Genomic DNA, 15,199 nt, shown 5'->3' with positions numbered 1-15,199 from the left:
ATAATACCTTTCACAACTGAATTTCTCAATGCACCAAAGAGTATTGGATCAAACAGTTTGTACGGCGGCTATATGCTATCGTAGTCTGATTTGAAACATTTTTTTTTGGATACCGTACCGTAACCTTGAAAAATGATCTATTCAAAATTTTGTTATGATATCTCGATAAACAATGAAGTTTACCCTACAAAGACTACATTTTGATCGGTTAGTTATATGGCAGCTATAAGCTATAATAGTCCTATAAAAATAATTTGTTCGCAGATTGTAACTTTAGCTTGCAAGATAATCTGTGTTAAGTTTTGTGAAGATACCTGGACAAACAAAAAAGTTTTCCATACAAGGACATGATCTCTATCGGTTAGTTTGTATGGCAGCCTTATGTCATAGTAGTTCGATACGAACGATTTCTTTGTGGATTATAGCGTTGCTTTGGTGTAAGAGTTTTATTAAATTTCTTAAGAATATCTTTTCATATAAAAAAGTTTTGTATAGTAGAACTTTGTTTAACTGATCACTTTGTACGGCAACTATATGCTATAGTGATCTGCTATCGGTACTTCCAACAAATAAGCAGTTTCTGCGGTACTTAAGGTTATGTGAAAAGTTTCATACCAATATCTCAAACACTGAGGACCTAGTTCGGTTATAGCAGGTTTTTTTTTTAAACGACGCTACGAAAGTAGACCAATAGGGATAGCAAACGACGTCATATTTTTCCCGTTCTTTTGACATTTCTCTTCAGTAAGGTATGCCATTTCATTATAGGAAGACACATGATCTAACAACGAGTCGAAACTATTAAAATTTACTTCCGAAATTCGAAGTCAGTTACCTCAACTTTAAGAGCGCTACGTCGAAATTATGATCGTCATAATCGTCCTATCAAATCAACAACTGAGCGTCTAGTGGAAAAGTTTTAATCCACAGGCACAGTACAAAATGTTCCCGTGCCAGTGAGACGAAGATGTGCCAAAGATGTCGAGAATATAGCGGCCGCTAGCGGATCAATTGACGAAGACCCAAATCAGTCTCTCACACGTCGTTCTCAAGCGTTGGGCATCTCTGTGACGTCGTTGTAACAAAAGATCTTGGCTTACAACCTTACAAGATCAAATTAACGCAATAACTGAAGCCGCTTGAGCACCAAAATCGTCATATATGTATTCGTAAATTGTGCTGAGCAGCAGCTTCAAAATTATCCGGATTTTCATCGAAAATCATCTTCAGCGACGAGGCTCATTTCTGGTTGAATCACTTCGTCAAAAAGCCAAATATGCGTTATTGGTCAGTCCGCAATCCACATGTACTCCATGAGTCACCATTGCATACCGAACAAATTACGGTTTGGTGCGGTTTATGGGCCGACGGCGTCAATGGGCTGTGAATGGGAATCTTTACTGAATATTTTTGAACCAAATTGGATGTTATTATTTTGGACAATATGTGGTTCCAACAGAACGGCACTAGAATCCACACAGCGAATATCACAATCGATTTAATGAAAACCAAGTTTGGTGACCGTGTTATCTTACCAAATGGCCCAGTAAATTGGCCGCCTCAGTCGTGCGATTTGACGCCGTTTGACTATTTCCTGTGGGGCTTCGTCAAGTCTATGGTCCATGCCAACAAGCCAGCGACAATTGATGAACTTCTTAAGAATATCGAACGAGAAATTGCAGCAGTGTCGATTAATGCTTGAAAACCGTCTAAGATTGAGTTCAATGTCTGGACTTTTGCGATCGTGTCCGTGGTGGCCATGCAAAAAAAATCGAGTTGAATACATACTTTTGTAGCGCTCTTATTCAAAAACCCGTTGTTATATTAAATCAAACTAAATTGAACTAACTCGAAATATGGAAAGAGGGCAGTAGTTTCGGATAATATTGAGAATTTAGGTATATTTTGGAGTTAAATTGAATAATATTAGAATTATTTGCTTTTCATTAGAACAGGGTTGCCTAAATCATATTTCTTATATATTATAAAAATATAATTTTTTTTTTCATATTTCATAATTATTTCTATTTCAATTAAATACGTGCAGAATTAAGTAACAGAAAACGGTGTTAATACAAGCTTTGAGGTCAAGTCTTCAAATTTTTACTTTTTCGCGTCGAACCATATACAATTTGTGGTGGCAACTCCGGTAGATTCGGCGTTTCTAGTCTCAGATTAAAGCAGTAAGCAGTCAAAGCAGGCTTTAGAGAATACTCTCACATTATCTTGTCATTCGATCGATTGAAGCACGCGGCCAGCAAATTCTTTCCTTACACGCTGTGTACTTACATTTATATATAATTACAAGTTATTATGCATATTTTATATATATTTACTATACCATATATGGGTCTACAAGTACATATCGAAAACATCTTTCAATTTTCCAAGCTATCGTACACACTCTCACTGTTTTCCATGGTCAGCTGACCAGCAGACTAAGAGCATTAATTGGAATTGAACTTAAATGTTTCCGAGTTTTCTATCTCTATTTTTTTAATTTTTTGAAATTTTTTTTTAATTTTTTTTTGAAATTTTTTTTCTTTTATATATTTTTACATTTTTGTTTTAATTTCATGCCTGGTGCACAGCAATAAAGCGCGCTCGCCGAAAGTTCATGACTTAACGCATTTTATAACTTCAACAGATTACGTGCGAAACATTTCGCTGCACTCCACAGCCACTGTGGCTAGCTTCGTGTAAACACCAACCCTCATACCCCACCCAAATCATACGCATAGCCACACTTGAATATATGCGCGTCTGTCTATTCATTGCTGTTTGGTGCGCATTCCTTTTAGATTACATTTTATTTCGCCGATTTGCTGCTGCTCAAACTCCTGCATGCCGTTATAGACTCGGCCAGTAGCTATGAAAGTTGTTTGCCGTGTGCATGGTAACGTTATTAACAAGGCGCTAGATCACAATAAACACACACACACATACACATATATATACTCGTATTGTGGTGGTATTTGCGCCGATTGGCTGCGGTCCTCGCGCACGTTTGTTCACCTGAAATTATTCAGTGTGAAATTCTGGTAAATTAATGCTGTCCGCTGTATAGCAAAACTTTTCACCAAACTGCGTGAACTTCATTTGAATAACTAAAGTTTTTTTGCTGCCGTTATTTAATAGGTTGGCGGTGCGTCAACGTCTGCGCTTGGCACTCTTTTGTGTTTGCTTTGGTGTTGGCCAAGGGCGAGTACGTTAGCGTGAAGCACGTGCCGTCAGCAAGTTGATTAAGTAATATTAGCCGGCAATATATTATATTAATATTATCAAAGTTTCACATATAAAGTTAAATTGCGTTAAAATAATGTAGACTGAATTTGCTGGCAGTCGCGAAGGGGGGAGGCCAGTGAATTATGGAATTTCTTTCTCACCTTTGAAGAACGTGGAGCGTGATGTATAGTTCGCAGAGTATTCGATATTTTTATTACTTGCAATTTTTTGCAGCTTCTATAAGATTACTCGCTTGTCTAGTTTTTAAAATTTAAGTTTTCCAATTAAATTTTCATCGCTTTATTTAGGGTTGTTTCCTTTCCTTTGTTTCATAATAAAAGGAAAATGAGTTGGCTGATGATGAGGCTGGGGATAAATTGGCTGAAAAGCTCGTCCGCTCCGAAGCAACCACCAACATGGTAGGACCCGAACCTTTCATTATGGCTTATCCCCATACTATTAAAGAGCTGCTTCTCAAGGATAAAAGAGAGCGGAGTTATTGGCCAAGGCATTCGCTATGCAAAGTTGCTAAGGAGTGGTTCCAACCTTAAAAGATTTAAATATGTAATCAACCTCCCAAGGGATGGCTACTTGTCCATTTCCGAACTGATTCTTGCAAGCCCACGAGCTCTTATATAACATGAGCCTAGTTTCTTGTGCAAATTGCCGGTTCTACAACGTACAGGTAGAGACTGAAACTCTAGAACATCTGGATAAAGGCCCTTAGATCCATATTTCGAAATAGGAATCACATCGCCTCAATAGCAATTATAAAAAAAATTATTTTTAAAAACCAGAAAAGCACTCGAGTTACATATGTGGGAACAAAATATCATAAAAGCCGCAATATTTTTTTTATTTCACTGAAGGGTCTATGGATCATTCTGAATCTCAATACGCTAATGGACCAGGTAGCTTGTTGTACTCACTCCTATAAGCTTTAGATCTAGTTTCACTACATATCACTTATTTATTTAAAGAATCCACAGCGCTGAAGCGATTGATATCTTTCTCTCTCCAAGTAAACGAATATCTGCTCTATAAATATAGGTAATATAAACTTCGAGCTACTGCACTACATAGAATTTATGTTTTCAGGTTTTCATTTATGAATTCAGGTTTTGATTTTGCTTTTGACAGCTCTTCGCACTTTTTTCTACAAACGAATGCCAGTGTTTGACACTGCTGACAATCATCATATAAGCGACAGTTACTTTAATCTGTTTCAATACAAATTTCCAGCACTTTTGTTTTGCAGTGTTAAAATATTTAATTTTATTGGAAACTAAACCTACATTGTGCGACAAAATCGACTTTTTTCTGGGTAATTGAATCAAACCAATTTCTTTAAGATTTCGGCTTGTGGAAAAAAGAAATTTATCCTTTCTCGAAATTAGCCTGCAAACTGTCTTCGAATTTTGAAATAAACTTATTGAGAACATCACCATAATCTTTATCTTGGTTCCTAAATTAGTGGAATTACAAATTTCTTTTTTTAAATACTGTTTTATAGCTGATATACAGTTTCAAAGGAGGACAATTTATTTTTAAAATAAAATATTTTTTATCCTCATATCTTTTTTCCTTAATACGTTTGCAGTGGTCGTCTCATCCGAGGCTGTTTCGTTCCCCTGGCAGGGATGTTTTGCCTTCTCACTGCAGCTCGCCTTCAAACGGATATTCCTTGGCCATCCAGAAAATATTTGCTCCAAGAACGCAAGTCGTGAGCTGCTTGAGCGATATGTTAAAGAATAGCTTCTGACCACTCCCAAGTGAATGGCGCTCGGAGAACTTTCTTCACTTGTGTGAACTTCTACACTTGGCTCCATCCTCCTCTCATAGTACTTATGTATATCATACAGCTCGTATCTTCAAATATTTAAGCCTGAAAGGGAAATGATATATACCAAAAGCGTTTTTGGAGATTACGGAGAAACTATTTTTTTCTAACAGTGTTGGAAAGGAGTTAAAGGGAAAACGTGGCCACTATCCCCAAAAATGATGTTTTCGCTTAACGAAACCTTAGTTAAGCCAATACTGATCTATCTTTGATGGACGGTGCTCAACCGCTGCTACTTTTAAGGGCATTGAAAACGAGGCGCAAACTTTTTGGATCGAAGCTGAAGTAGAAGGTTGGAGCTGATAGTGAGCTCATAACTAGAAAGGAGTGCATTGCCTCACTAGCAGAGGGGTAGTCTTCTTCCGGGAGCTCTCAACCAATTCTCGTTTCAAGCTGTCAGGCCACTTTAGTGTATTTCAAGCAGAAGTTTCAGCCATCAAGATAGCAGCAGGTTCATTTTTTGCGACTTCGAAAATGCGACATTCTTTTAGGAAGCTATGCATCCGCTGCGATGAAGCATTGCTGCACAGCGGAATCGTCGGAAATACGATGAGCTGGCAAGATACACTCTAACTAGTTTTCCATATGAATGGAAACGAACCTGTCTTCGCGCATTCGGGCATTGGATTTATGATCCCCCCACTAGCTCAGTAAGCTTTGGTCAGTAACCAGCACTTGTAGGGTTACGAAAGATTTTTGGCCCAGTTTGGTAATTTGTCAAAGAGGTGTGAGGTGGAAAAGTCTAGATACTTTCCCCTTCATTGTCCTGCTCTCAATAGCCGTCTCAATAAATTTGTGGCAGAGTCTTGGCGTTTTATCGATATGCAACGATCTTTTTCATCTATAACTATGAGTTCAGAACTCTACAACGGACAAATGATGATAATTTCTTAAGCTTTGCTTATGCCACCTACGTAATCTCAAGGCACCCTAGAACAATCCTAAGCAGACCTAACCGAACTTTAGTTAGTAATTAGTAATTTTTTTGTCAGTTTATGGGTTTATGGGCTGAAAATAGATAAGTAATGGAAATATTATTATTTTTTCATTAACTTCAAGTACGACACACTCACATACATATAGTATACCAGTGTAACTATAAATATACATCCCCCAAAAAACTTATTTCTAATTCTGCATATCATAAGCTGTGCTCAACAAAAATTATTTTCGATTTGATGTGTCAATGAGCGCACTCAAGAAACTCAATAAACTGAACTTTTTTAACGACAAAACGAGAGCATGTGGAATGGACATGAAAAGTATTAGAGTACTGGCAACATCTTAGCAAGTGTTAATAGTGGCAGTAGACAAGCTTATAGCACATAGGCTTTAGGCTTATTTACATTTAGCGACACATTCAGCAGGAAAACTTTTCGCAAACACACAAGCTGCTGACACACATAACAACCGACACACTCACGCACGCATATATATGTCAGGCTCCAACTGTGAGCCTCCAACTATCTGCTTGCTGCGCATGTCCTGCATGTCAGACGAGTTTCCAGCATAAGTACTCATAAAGTTTTCAACATGCGCCTGAAAGTTATGCCTCAAAAATTATGGCAGAAAATTCCTTGCCATGTTTTCGCAATACAGTGTGTTGTTGTTGTTGTTGTTTTTGGCATTGCTACTCTGTTTTGTTTTCACTTGCTTCGCGTTGTTTACCAGTTCAACTGAGTCAGTTTAGTCACACGCACACATGTGAGCACATAGGAGCAGCATATCCCTTCGGTGTTTACTTGTATGCGTGTGTGTAATTGCTGCAGCTATTTTCGGCACCTAACTTATGAGGCACATACGCACACACATCGATATTCACACTAGAGCATACATTTAGGCGAGTAGGCACGCAATGACCTCGACTCGCCAACTTTGTAATGAATAAATGTCGACAACGCTTTGTGTTGTTTTCAGAAATCTGCAGGCGTCCCTCCGTTTCTCTGTTTGCAAACAATTTTCAGCAACATACGACTATAAAGAATAGTACTTGGGGTATTTCTGTAAGCTAAAATGTGTATGTGAAGTTCTTACAGATATGGTAATGTTACGAGTTTGGTGGAAGGAGTGAGGATTTGAGGTGAAGTGCTCGGTTCCGTCTCGTCTTCTACCGTAAAGCTTTTGCAGATGGCGTCTGGTAGAATTCCCAGCCTTACTGCGTGGACACAAATATTGGCCTGCTAAAAGCTTCACAACTAGGAAAGAGAAGATAGCGCTTGCACCTATGGTGGCCCAGCGCTAGCTAAGCTTCTGTGAATCCCAGCTATCTAGTAGAAGAGCACAAGAGGATATGGGCGCACCATATCCCATTCAAACGAAAGCGGTTCTAGAGTTTCTTTTCTTCCTAGCTCATCAGCTTTCCAGTTTCCTGCGATCTCGCTGCTCTGCTATCTGAGTGGATAAGTCTGAAAGACACTGCAACAGACAAGAAGTCGGAAGTTGGAGTTGATAAAGATCTCCTGGCAGTAAAGAAGCTCACTGCCCCTCTTTTCCAACGGCTTCTTCCCACTCACCACCCCCTCGCAAGTATATGGGCAGAAAAGGAGCCGCCAGAGTTCGGTTTGGCGACTCCATGATCCAAGTGATCCGGTATGATGTTAAAGTGAGTTAGGATTTCCGAATATTCAGACAAGTGTTCTTTTAGGAACATAGACTCTCTGAGTCTGATAGGAACTTTTGCAGCCAGACTCCTTCCTACGGTGTCTACGAGCGATATATGCAAGAGATGGCGTTAAGTGCCATGGTTGGAGTAGACTTTAGTGCACCACACATGCTGATAAGCGCCGCTCGTTGAACGCACTTCAGTTTCCTTGCAGGTGTGGTCTTTTCTAGAGCCCTCCTCCCCATAAAGACTCCATAGCACATAATGGCCTTGAGAGCAGGTATTGGTATTTCGACAAACTTAAACAGATTTCCAAAACAAAAAATTATCATTTTCATTTCCTTATAAAGCTTCGAGCTCATTGGTAATTTTGGGCTTCTCCAAAGCACAAAATGAGCAGCGAAAATGAAGCGAATGGTCCTGTGACCTAAATTATTGAGTCTGTAGAACCAACTGATGCCCACATGCTCTGTTACATATGTATATATACTTGTCAGCTCTGGTTTAGTGTAGGCGAGCTTCGAGAGTGTTGCCTTTTGGTGTAAAAGTTGTAGCAACTTTGTGCAAAAATTTGCGTGCTTCAGCCTTATTTCGCACAAAAATTGTTTCCAACAGCAATGACTGTGGCATGTCCCAACGTCGTATTACACACGCTCATGCAAAGAGAAATATACTTATGTACATTAGAGGGCGTTCATTCACAGAGAGAAAATACGGAAAAATCGCCATCGAGGAATGATTCTAGGGATCATACTGAACAACTTTTCCTTAAAGAATGAGGGTCAAGATAGAGTTTCGACCCAGCGACTTTAAGGTTAATTTTTTTAGCGATCATAAAAATTTGTTCGTCAGTGAGATATCCCAGGGAAACGTAGCTGCATTTTGATATTGTGTTCATCATTCATCTGAATCGGTCAGATCCGGTAACTGTATCACATATTATCACATATCTCCCATACAAGCGATTATTTAGACTTTTTAAACTTCGTATTAAGTCGCTAGCCTGAAATCGAGCTTTGACCTATAGTGTCTTAGGCAAAGTTCTTCAGAATGATATTTTTTTATAGAAAATTGATTTTATACAAAAATTTTTTATAGAAAAAACAAACCGACCTGCTCTAATGTACACAAATGCTTAAGCAAGCTATCTCATTGATGGCGCACATACCATTTGTCCAATTTCATGTTCACAAGACATCAAATAACAGTATTTCTCCTATACTCTTTAACATATGAGCACACACACATTACCAAACCTGCACACAAGCACGCATACATATGCATTTGGGCCAGCAGACTAAGTAATTATTCACAATGTTTATTGAGTTGGCGAACAATAAATTTGAAGACATGAAATAACTTTATCAGAATTTCTTATTTGTTATTTTTAATAGCTTCCTTAGGCGCATGATGTGGGTACTCACCCACACATACACACACATGCATACATGACACATATCTGCGCAAATATAAGTGAGTTTGTAATGGCATAGTTGGAATGTTGTTTATCTATACAGACAAAATGGCAACAAAACCCGCAAAGATTATTTTGGCCTGCTTCGGCAAAGTTTTTATTATTTAACTTTTCAAACATTTAATTTGCTGAGTTTTATCACATTCTCGAGTATGTGAGCTATTACAAAATGAAAAGCGAAAATATTTAAACACATATAAATAATATTGAGCTCGTTAGCTATGCAAGCGTATATACATTTGTATTTGCGGCACTACAAAGTAATGAAATTGTGGTTTCGGGCTGATGATATTTGCGCTCGTCTTCTACGTGCCGTTTAATTATTTCCTGGATAATTGTTTGAGTGTGGTGAACTAAAAGTGGAAATGCCTGGCTGTGTTATGTGGATATGTGAATATTATCTTGAATTGATTATACTTTATTATACATAGAATAATTTGTTATAAAGAGAAATCGAGTCGAGAACAGAAATGCAGAGTTGGTCCGTTAAAGTCTAGTACCATACACTAAATTCTTTTTGCAGTAATGTATAGTTGAATCACCCACATATAAGCCAATGATCTAGGCGTTTGATTTTGTAGCAGAATTGGTATTTTCAAAAAATTAAAGTCTATGTAACTGTTTAAAAAGCTTTCTATACAAACAGGTGGCCATTGAGGCGACCCAACATGGTATTTTATTAACAAACTTTTCTCATAATAATGGGTTGTCAAAAAGTCTTGCGGTATTTTTATTGAAATTTTTTTTTATTGAAATTGAAATGAATTTTTGATGACTCATGCCCAGCTCTTGACCGATGCTATGGCTGCTACTATGCCGGTCTCTTTCGACCAGTTCAGCGATTTTATCGCAATTTTCGACGGCAGGCCTTCCGGAGCATGGCGCATCTTCAACCATCTCTACACCAGAACGAAAACGTTGAAACCATCGTTGTGCGGTGGAAATGGAAACTGTATCGGGTCCATAAAATGCACAAGTCTTATTGGCGGCTTGAGATGCATTTTTGCCTTTATCGTAGTAGTACTGTAAAATATGCCGTATTTTTTCTTTATTTTGCTCCATGTTTGCGACGTTTATAACTCACGAACGACTCAAAAGAAACGACAATCAACACGTGTTAGCGCGTGAAATGAGCTTTCTAAAAAGGTATAGCATGACCCCATGCGACGAATAAAACTAGAACTACGCGCTTTCAGCGCCAACTAGCGAAAATACCGCAAGACTTTTTTGACAACCCAATATGTTAGGAATCTTCACTCTATGAAATATGAAACAATAAGCCACTACATTATGTTAAGTTAAGCCAAGAGTTCGACGACTAAGATTAAGAGAGTGCTTCATATATGTTTGGCGGAAATTAACTTATTTCGATATTTCAATACAAATTGTTAATTCAGCCACAGAAATTTGTTCTCATTTGTGTTGAATTGTTCTCAACTACAGAAATTGTTCTCAACTACAGAAATTGTTCTCAATTGTGCTTGATTTTTGCTGAAATGTAAATGCTTAAGTCATTTGTTCTCATTTGTGTTGAAATGTCAATTCAGCTACGAAAATGTGTTGTTATTTGTGCTGAATTTTGCTGAGCTACAGAAATTGTTGTCATTTGTGCAGAACGATTGCTTAAATGCCAATTTAGTCAAAAGTTTGGCTACTTCCTTGCAGATTGATTGCTAAAAAGTCAATTCAGCCAAAGAAATTTATTCATATCTGCGCTGAATAATTGCTGTAATATTAATTCAGCCACAGAAAAATTGTTCACATTTGTCCGGAACGAAAACAGATCTGTCAATTAAGACTTTCAATAGTGATCTCCTATGTGATGAAAGGTTGTTAATTAAAATGTGCTCACGTTTGTGCTGAATGTCTACGAAAATGTCAACTGAGAGAAATCTAAGTTCAATGTTTTGCATAAAAAATGCAGAAACAACAATTCATCCCTTGAAATGTGTTCTTATTTGTGATTAAATGTCAACTCAGCCCCAGAAATGTTCTCTTATTTGACCTCAAATGTCAATTTAACCGTTAAAATGTGATCTCCTTGATGAAATGTCGATTCAGGCATAGAAATTTGTTCTTTATTGTCGTGAATGTTTGCTGAATTATCAGTTAAGACATTAAAATGCGATCTTCTTGGTGGTGAAAGATTGTTGATTGAAATGTGCTCACATTTAAGCTAAATGTTAGCGGAAATATCAATTTAGAGAAATTTGTACTCATTCTTTTGCTGAAAAAATGGTGAAATGTCAATTCAGCCATAGAAATTTCTTCTCAATCGTTATTAAATATCAATTCAGCCACTGAAATGTTCCCTTATATGACCTGAAATGTCAATTTTACCATTAAAATGTGTTCTCCTTGCTGAATATTCAATCCAGCTATACAAATTTGCTCTTATTTGTGCTGAATAGTTGCTGAAGTATATATTCAATCAAAGAAATTTTTTCTCAACTAAGCTGAATTTTCGTGATCAGTTCAGCATTTGAAATGTGCTCTCATTTGCGTTCAATGGTTGCTGAGCGATTACTGTAGATGATAAGACTTTGATCTTGACGTATTATTGAATAAAACTAGCTAAAAAAAGTTGCTTTCGTTAAAAATTATCTAGACTCGACAGCAATTGGTAAAAAGGAGTTTTAGAAGAAAGATATATGAAGACCAACAAAGAATAAAATCCAATACGCATATAAATGGGTTTCTTCTAACATTTATAGCTCATTTGAGAAATTAACCCTCATGTGAGCCATACAGGGTGGCAAATAATGCATTAAAAATTAATTGAGTAAACGTATTAAATAAAATTTATAGAATTTTTATATTATTGAACCAACTTTCCCGTTTCAAGGGGTAAAAGCAAGCATTTGGTATTTTGCTATAATTTTTCAGCTAATTATAATCACGTGATCATATGGAATAATAAATAATGGGAATTAAAATTCGAATTTCAAATCCATAAACAAATTTAAATTTGGTAAAAAACGTTTTAATGTGCGCATTCAAGTAATAATTATTTGCATTATTGATTTTTAGTAAAAGTCATAAAATTAAGTAAATTTAAAGCAAATTATTTCTGATTACAATTCATGCCAGCAGTTACTTAATTAATGCTTTGTGCTAAAACAAACCGAAAAAAAAATTGTAAACATTCAATAATTTCCATCTTTTTTTGACAACTAAGTAGTAATTATGTGCTGAGAATTAGCATACATATATACATATAAAATGATATCAGAACAATTGAATTCAATTTCTGTTTATGTAAATGGCTGCCGAATGACTGCTCATCAAAAATTCCGGCAACATTTGGAATTGCAGCAAATATGCGAAAATTCTATGGTTTTTTCAACATTTCACAGAAATATAAGTAAAGCGCGGGGATTTGAATTCAATATAACTAAAATTGAAATGAAATTAATTGAATAAATTATGATGAACATTACAGGCGATTTACGCTGCGAGTGTGTGAGTCTGCGAGTAGGCGCGGCGCCATGCTGTATAACTGAAAATAATTTGTAAGCACCCAGCAGTGAGCCAATGAAGTTGTGAGAAAAATTGCTGCTTTGCAAAGCGAAGTTGCTGACGTAAATGGAACTAGTTAGTAGCAAACTAGTTTCAAACTAGTATGCAGCATAGTTAGGAAATATTGAAAAACATTTTTTTCGTATTTCGATAGTTAATGCCTTTGAAAACATATACTAGAATTTCGAAGCAGTAACTCAAGCCGCGCTTTTGAGTTATAGCTATTTAAAGGGCACCGATCAGTTCAATCCGGTGTGCCCTTCAAAGATTTCTGACCGAAGTCTGTCAGCTGACGTCTTGTAGCATATTATCATGTAAAAAATGAGTTATTTTTATAGTCGATGGACCAGTTCACGTTACGGTTCGAATTAGTAAATAGTTAGTTGGCAATTCGTTCTTTTTCTTCTTGGCTAACAGCACTCGCTTTTGTATATGTGTTTACATTTCAATGGCCAGACAGACACCACAGCGCAGCAAGATGTCATTTATTATTGAACAGAACTATTAAAAATGCGCAAGTCGAATAAACAAGCGCTACAAACAAACATACAATTATATATATAAATACATATATATATATACATAAATATAAGCTGCTCAGCAATGATATTGAGACGCGGCAAATGGCGTAAATTGTGGAAGACCTACGCTCCAGATTTTGTCTGTGGCACGTAAATATTGTGCGCCATTTATGTGGTAACGGCATTCATAATTCAAAATCGACGCTGGCTTATTTACTGAGAAGAAAATATAATTTTCGACATTTATAAATATATATTTTCAAGAAAATAGCCACAAGCGAAGGTTATTGATTAATTTTATGGAGATGTATTGAATGAAAACAGATTTTCAGATTTTGTGGCTGCTGAAAGTTGCTTTGCCCCAATCCGATTGAAATTTTTAGAGCAAAATTATTTAATTAAAAATTTTCCTAAAGGGCTGATAGCTGTATCAGGGTGAGATGGAATGCTTTAAGAATATCTAGGATCGCCAAGATAATATGAAAAGGTCCCGAAGAAAAGCAGCTATGGTTTTACTCAAACGGTCTTGAAATGACTGCAGTATGGTTGTGGGCCACTTGACAGGTCACAACCAAATGGCTTCATATGCAAGCCAGAAGGGCATAAGTCGCGACGATTCATTCTGAAAGTGTAGATAAATTGGTACGAGAGAGACACTGGAACGTCTCTTGTTCAGTCCAACATTTTCTGGTACTCGTATAAAATATCTAGAAGCTGCGCAGTTAAAGGGACTAGACTAAGCATTAAAACTAAGTTGCTCTGAAAGTTGGCAAAAATAATTGATGTGATGTATGACGAATACTTTAGCTAAAACCGAACTGAACTGGCATTACGAGGGACCAGTAAGTATATGCGTGACGTGACAACCGGCCAGTACAACCACACTTAATCATTTTAATTAATTTTGAATTATTAAAAATGGAGTCGCTTTAGTAGTAGTACGGTTACTCAACAATATAAACTCTTCTTTCTCACTATGGATCCTTCAAAACATATATGTATATGTTGCATGTTACTTTCTTATTTACTAGCGTAGACACCGGTTTCGTGGTTATAATCGAATGTGCCAGGTCTTTCTTCATCCGATCTCTCCAACGGATTGGTGGTCTTCCGCTTCTTTTGCTTCCACCGCCGGGTACCTTCGAAGCTGTAGTGTTTCCTTCCATCCGAAAAAAATATCGCCGTACTCAATATTCTTTTCAAAATTTTAAAGGAAAAAGCACCAACAAATGTATCGAGTTAAAGTCTACATAGAAGTACAACCTCGCAAAAGCGCATAACCGCTTGTTTTCCACCACTTATTTTTATACCAGTTCACCGGCAAATTAAACCATTTATTTTTCGATTCGCCACCCTTTTATAGTAATTATAATGTAGACTATTCTTAATTGAAGATACCATTGTATGGGATTTATACCGCTGCTTTCTAAGCATTACCGAAGCTAATGCTCAATAAAACATGCGAAAAAAATGTCGCCGTATTGCTCGTACAGCTCATCGATCCATTCACTGCGGTGCTCGCCATTGCCAATACGCAAAGGACCACAAATCTTTGGCAAAATCTTTCTCTGGAACACTTCTAAGGCCGACTCATCAGATAATGTCATATTTCATGCCTCCGCACCTAATATCAGGACGGAAATGATGATGGGCGACTTGTGGAATGTGGTCCTGTTCATCGGGAGAGACTTCAAATTCGTGATTGTCAACAGCGATATGTGAGCCAGCTTCCGAATGCGTGACTACTTCTTTGAAGACAGAGAATATTTCGTTTTGAAAAGTTTCAATGCGCTTATATAATATGATTATAAAATCTTGCAAATACCTAATCCCACAGCATTCATAACCCCACTTTCGCATGGAATAAATAGTAGTTTTTGATTTCAGTTTTGAAACTAAGCCAATGAGCATATAACTCGCCGCTATTAAATACTAAAACAGCGAGTCGTAAGCGTAAAATGCTGGAATTCAGCAAACTTTCTTAAAAGTGCACAAAGTTTCTGATGTCAATATTTTTA

Source organism: Bactrocera neohumeralis, chromosome 3, assembly GCF_024586455.1.
Source record: "Bactrocera neohumeralis isolate Rockhampton chromosome 3, APGP_CSIRO_Bneo_wtdbg2-racon-allhic-juicebox.fasta_v2, whole genome shotgun sequence".
Taxonomy (NCBI): domain Eukaryota; kingdom Metazoa; phylum Arthropoda; class Insecta; order Diptera; family Tephritidae; genus Bactrocera; species Bactrocera neohumeralis.
The sequence above is the reverse complement of the archived record's forward strand: the minus strand, read 5'-3'. Positions refer to the sequence as shown.